This window comes from Sceloporus occidentalis, unplaced genomic scaffold (genome assembly GCF_023333645.1).
Source record: "Sceloporus occidentalis isolate IW3139 unplaced genomic scaffold, rSceOcc1.0.p SCAF_51, whole genome shotgun sequence".
NCBI classification, from domain to species: domain Eukaryota; kingdom Metazoa; phylum Chordata; class Lepidosauria; order Squamata; family Phrynosomatidae; genus Sceloporus; species Sceloporus occidentalis.
The window spans coordinates 1942856-1949858 of record NW_028317031.1 but is presented as its reverse complement, the minus strand read 5'-3'; positions in this window follow the sequence as shown (position 1 = coordinate 1949858).

Genomic DNA, 7003 nt, shown 5'->3' with positions numbered 1-7003 from the left:
ATCCTGAGATCTCTGTGCTTCTCCGACATTGTCCCTGAGAGGACACATACATTTAAAGAAGCTGATGAGCGCCGGCGCTTCTCCCTTCCACTTACCCAATGGGTACAATGGGGAAAAAAATACATAAACATATTTAACAAGAAATTTATTTCAAAGGAGGAGAAAAGCTAGAAGAGACGGTCATCATCTAAAACTACTGAGTCAGAAGATGTCAGAGGAAGTTTTACTTTACAGAAACAGTGGTAGATAAGTGGAAAGGCCTCCCAGCAGAAGTGGTAGAGCCTAATACAGTGAAGGAATTTAAACACCGTTAGGCATAAAGTTATCCTGAATCTAAGAAAAGACTAAGGACTAATTAAGGTCTGAGTCTCTAGATGGGCTGAATGTTTCTTATCTGCTGTTAAATTCTATATTTCTAGGTGTATTTTTTTCTTCTACTGGCTAGATCTCTTTGAAGAAAAGGCTCTGTTGGCAAATACATTTAGCCCAGGGTGGCCAAAGAATATTTATTGGATGCCGATGGAAAAGGAGATGATTAAATTGAAGGTATTTCCATATACAAAGCAGCGATTCGTTTGCTTAATGGTCATAGTGCAATAAAACAGATGACACCTTCGCAAACCGCCGTACGTTGTATATCTGAACTGCAGCGTAAGATTTATCTTGCAATTACAATAAAGATATAGAATGTATATCCATCTATCCAAACTATTTTCTGCCGGGGGCTTGTGGGCCCAAAAGGAATTTGTATGACTCCAGCTTCTGTAAAGATATGCAGAATGTATAGTCTGTCTACTTTACGGTTAGAAACGTTGCAGTTCTGTTGTGAATATTTCCGTGTTTTATTACCAATTAGTGCTGTTCTTTTGTCACATAAACGGCACAAATGCGTCTTTTATTAATTGATTTGGTTACCTATATATTTTACGGTTCTATAAAGCTAATGATCCCATGTAATGGAGCTTCCACATTAAAATAAGCTATATATGTGTATTTGAAACCTACCTGATTTGTATACCATAGATCTCCCACCTATTGTTAACCCCTTCACAACACGATATAGGGTCTGGAACATTTTGCCATTTTCACCATATAATGGTTCAACCATGATTCCCATTTGCCATGTTCAGCATACGCACAGATAACAGATAACACCATTTTTTTTAAAACATCAAGTCAGGCTTTCTTATAATTGTTATATAATATCCCACACACATATTTTTTTAAGGCCACACCGCGTTTTTACATGGTACATGTCATGTTTTTACATGGTACGCTATTTAGATTTTTGTTTTATATTATTTTCACTTTCTTTTTTCTTTTTTGGAAGATGGAGAACACTTTGTATCTCACTCTGATGTCTCTGTCTGGCTCTCCGTCTTCTCACGTCTATAGCACTGTAATCCTATAATCAGCCAGCAGGAGGGTGATCAAGCATCACAACACGGTTCGGACCCCTCTTGGGTCTCTACTCTCCACTCGGTCCCTCTTGCTCAGTGATTGCTGGCAATACCAAAAGAGAGTGCTTGATTATGCGACTGGACATTCAAACAGTGATGGTGTACAGGCTCTCGCACTGAGCACAATTACACCCGGACTGTCAGCACGGAGCCAGTGATGATATGAGCCTGATCTCCCATGGAAAAACCCTGGACATACTATTACGTCCAAAAGGTCGCCTTGAAACATAATATTACATCAATATAGTCCAGAAGAGGTAACAATGTGATTGTTGATTGGTTCGAGTAGCCTTTGTCAGGTTGGGAGAGGCGTAGCGAGAGGACCACACTGCAATCTCTGTGTTCTCCCTATCTCAGTTTTTGCTTTATTAGCATGTAAAAGGAATTCTACACAGAACATCCAAGAGGTGGTGTAATCGTATTTATTGTCTATTGAGAGATAATTAAGAGCCTTTTATGAACAAAGCTCTTTATAAAGAATGGAGCTAAACCTATTAGCGTCTATTAAAGTTAAGATACATAAACAATGTTCATTTGGTGCTTTTGTGAGCCTCATCAACAAGAAATAATTAGGTTTCCCTTTTTTATTAGACCTTCTGGCCTTAAAAAAATCCCTTTATCACCACATTCAACGTTAACATTTGAATAAGGTAGGTTTCTAAATAGATTAAATAAAAACTATAGTCCGTATTCATGTCAACCAATTATTTTAAGGAGGGGTGATTGATCTCCATGAATGAAAGGGTTCCTGGTGACCGCCTATAGGGTCTCGGCTTTCTAGAGAACCGTTACTTACTGCAGAATATCTGGAATATTTCATATGAGATAATATGAGACACTGGGTTACAAGTATCCAGAATTTCTTTTTTTTTCCTCATATGGAAATATCGCTCCTCTTAAGCTAATAAGCTGTAGGGCACCCGCATTAGGCTCACCTCCAACCATTTGAAGTCGTTTAGACTGTTTGCACGCCTTCAAATGCTACATACAGCAGGACCGGACTGGCCATCTGGCACACAGGCAAATGCCCCGTGTGCGGCTGCCCTACAGTGCTCCATATTGCCCCGACCTGCTGCTCCAGGGCAGATGTGGCGCGCGGTCAGTGCTTGGATATAACCGACTGCATGTTGTATGGTCAAAAAACCATAAAATGCTGGCTGCACTTCTGTCATTAGACAGCTGCTGGCCTTAAAGCCCCGGGGCTGCCTCATTTCCCCCCAACTTTACTGATTATGAGCCTTATGTGCCGCCTACAAACAGAACTTTTAAAAGACCTTTTGTTCCAAAAATCCAGTTGTTACGTTTAAGGTTTTTAATCAGGGCCTATATTTAGGGCAAATATGGTAATTATCATAGTTTACACATAATTGAATGTTTTTTAGTGTAATATTATATTGTATAAGGGTTGCATAAATGAAAAAATTCTGAATATTATTATTTAATATTTAAGAGCAATTTGAATGTAAAAACCGCGTTATTATTTTTTAATCATTAATTTTTAGCCTGCAGCTGTTTATTTGCGAGGCGTAGCTAGAACTTTGTTAGAATAACATAGGAATAAAATGTTATTTTAATGTGTTCCGCACGGTGACAGAAGGAAGTGGCCTTGAACTGAGAGATAATAAAGGAATCGTCTCCGCTACTGAAAGTTATGTTACAAAATAAATATATTTGGCAAATTAACAGGAACTGCTTTTCAGTAGCCAAAGACAGTGTCTGGATAACATCGCTAGTGTTACCCTAAAACACGCGGGTGCCCGGTTTTGGTACCGTTTGGTCTCGTAATAAATAGACTTTTTTTTAATAAAAATGTGTGATTTAATGCAGCTCTTTTCTAACACGGCAGAAAAATTTAAGGATGAGAAGTCAAAGTATATATGGATGCCTGAGAGGGACTAACTTGTTTAAGTTGCATTTCATACACTGTATAGAAGCAAACTAAAGGTTACAATATAGCTACCTTTCTGTGAGATGAAACTGAGTCAAAAAAGGTAAAGGATAACTAATAATAATAATAATAAAATGTGTTTTTTGGTATTTTAACTTTATAAATTATATCTAGATTGTAAGCTCATTGGAGCAGGGCCCTGCTCACCTGTCGTTTATATATGTCATCGTATTATGTTATACACTAGTTGGTATGTCCCGTCTACCCTTTGTACAGCCCTGCGGAATCTGATGGCGCTATATAAAAAATAATATCACAAATGGTTGATCTGTGTAAAAGGCTTCAGAAACTGGAAGTTTCACGCCTTTTTTGCCCATGTTGGATGTTATTGTAAATATGTTATTCCTGTTTGTAGCACGGCTGTGAATAACACAACGTGATCGCGTTACCGTCCCGCTATTGAGTTGAAATGTTGTGGTTGATTGTTGTGTCTTGTGATCCTCCTCCGCCAGGTCCATAGTAAGACAGTTGAGATGCTGTGTCTCTTTTACACTGTGTGTGTAGATTAAAAAATACACAGCAATATTTACATTCGATTATTTTAATAATTTATTTGTCGGGCGGGGGGGACTTGGCTCTGATGGAGGACCTCGTGAGAAGCGAGATCAAGCTGCGGATGTCTGAACGCGTAGTCTTTGGAGTTATTCATGTACTCGTTTTACTATGCTTGTATTCTGAAAACCCTTTAATAAACAAACAAACATAAATAAATAAGCAGTAATTATTTTTTCTTGTTTTAGGTAGCGCCATCATATTCTGTAGCGCTGTACAATGGGTTAACTGTGTGTGTGTCTGATTTAGGGAGCCCAATAGAGTATTAATCTTTCTTGATGTCTTCACCAGCGATGCCACCAGATGGTCAGGGACTTATCTTTATTAAAGCAGAATGGAATAGACTGTCACAGGGAGAGAGCGTGGACGGCGAATTAACAGCCTGGCCATCTTTACCCCAAAGCATCTTGGGATGTATTATTCGTTCTATGGGTATCTAACGGCGTATTTGTGCTTCGCGTAAATCTGGAGGGAGGGCAGGATGGAAACCTTGCTGAGTATAGTCATTATGGGTCTTTTCTGTAAGTTGGCCTATGACATCAGACTTTACCAGCATCACTATGCATTGTTATGACATCATAGTCCGCCCAGACTGCAGAATGTTCATCTTGTCAGGGAAACAGGCACTCTGCATCCGCGGTGTTGCCAGCTGTTTAGTATCTATCGTTCCATCTTTGTTTCGCCATTTTTTTGTTTAAGAAAGTAAAATTAACAACACACATTGTAGTTTTAAACTTAGTCCAAGCTGGATGGAAAGTTCCGTCTTGGGCCTGCTAATTATTAACAGTCGAGGTAGTAGATCTACAACTCCTATAATGCTCAGCTGTTCAAGACGCTGGCCGTATATATAAGGCGTATCAGAACAAAAGCTGAACGGCCTTGTGTTGACCAACGGTAGGACAAATGAGTGCAAGCTCCTGGGCACACACAAGCTATAGAAGCAGTAAAAGTGACCTCCCAAAAGGGCAACCAAATTCATGGTGGTGTAATCCATGCTCCATAGAATATATAGGTGTACCAAATGTTTATTTCAAAAAATAAAACGTTTAATAATGACTGCACTGTTATTATGATTTATTGTTTTACATAGCGCCATCATATACTGCAGCGCTGTACAATGGGTACTAAACACAACTAGTCTCACAAATCATTCATTTCAGAAGATATCTATCACATGCATGACTTCTGACTAGTTTGAAATCAGAATCTGTGAGAGTAGCATTCGGCCGCCATTTAAATGAAGGAGCTAATGAGCACAGCACATTGTAGCATCAAACAGGGTACCGATAAAGCTCAGCTAGAGAAACCCTTAAAGCTCAAGCCATCGCAATCCATCTCTATGAGGTCATCCATGGTGACATCGGAGAGCATTGTGTATCTGCCTGCTGCTCTGCCTACACTCCAGCACCTAAATTGTTAAATTCACTTGCCGCTTCTGGCACAAAATACGGATTTGCACAACCACGCCCCCTCCACGCGCGTTCCCTTTCTGTCAGAGAGGCGGGGCCAGCGCTCTCAGTCTCCGGGTTCCCGAGCGATTCGCTCTGCTCTGAGAAGACGGGTACGCGCAATTTTGCGCGCTCTTTCCACGGGCTTGAACCCCTCCTCCTCTGAGCCGTGACCCCTCCCAGCAGCGGGTCGTACTGAGCCTCAGGAGGCGGGGGCGCGCACGAACCCGTGCCGGCGTCTGAATGAGAGAGAAGAGAAACAGCCAGAACAACAGCCCGGAGCTCCCGGGAACGGCGCTGACACAGATATCGCGGACAGCAGGCTGAAACGACACCGGCCAGGTAACACTGACAGGGCAGCGGGGCCGGGGTTTTTTTACCGAGGGCCTTCCCGCTGAGGAGGGATGAACTGGTACCCGGGGCCGCTCCCTGACTGGGATCCTCCAAACTGTGGTGCTCTGATACACGGATATGTGATCCCCGTCAGGCACAAAGCGTGGCCGAGCTGCTGCCCGGTGCACTGGTTGATTCAGGGGGTGCTCGCAGCCCAGCGCCCGGGCTCACTGTCCCTTCAGGCGTTTCCATGGATTTGGGGATGTCCTGTCATTCTCAACACGTTTAAATCCATGTGCGTCCGCTTGGATACTGCACAGCGCATCCACCACCCCTTTAGCAACGAGAACGGCTGTTGGCCCATCCGCTGAAGGCTTAAAAAGTTGAAGTGCCAGTTGGAAGCTTCATGTTAACCGCATCGTGTCTCTGGGGTCCGGGTGGCGACAGATGGTCCTCTGTGATTGATTTGGGTCCCTGGGACTGGAGGCCAGTGCGGCTGAGGCCGGGCTAAGGAAGCGGGGGTGACAGCTGCGACCCCCCGGAGTTTCTGCAGCAGCTAAGGCTGGGAGACAGGCAGGCGCGGTTACTCCAGGGGATGTTATTGACAAATCCACGGCCCAGGAGGGGCGGTTTCTGGGGGGTCTGTGGCCACCAAGTGTAGATTTACTAAGTCACCGGGACATGCTGGGGCTTGAGGGTCTTTATCTTGTTCTTTGAATTGTGGAGGATGAGAAGACAAACAGAAGAACACAATCAGCCCCCGGCTTACATACAAAGAGCAACTATGGTTCAAAGTTGAGCAATCCTCAAGGACATTCCCTTGGTTTCTATGGTAACTGCACTGGAGTTGCTCTTTGTACATGGCGTGCTGTCTCTGAGAGAAGCATCCCTCATGCTCTGTTTTGGAGTCTCTCCCCTCCTCCGAGCGATCAGTCGCAGTCTAGAGACCGTCCCGGGCACTCGCGCTCTTTGTCTTCCGTTTAAAGCCATTCCAATGTCCTCTTTGCTTTATTGTTTGGTGGCCCGGAGCCCCCGCGCCTCTGCATCGTGTGTTTGATTTGGGGGGATTATTATAGTATGTGCGTAAAATAAACACGTTATCGGTAAATAAACCCCTCCAAAGCGCGTCGGGGTGCTGATCGCTCGGATGTGTAATGTAAGAAAGTAACCGGTGCGTTAAATGATGAGAAATGTGATCTTATTTCTCACGTAAGACAAATTCCTGGATATATTCCACTAAAATACAAGATCTTCACCGCTCC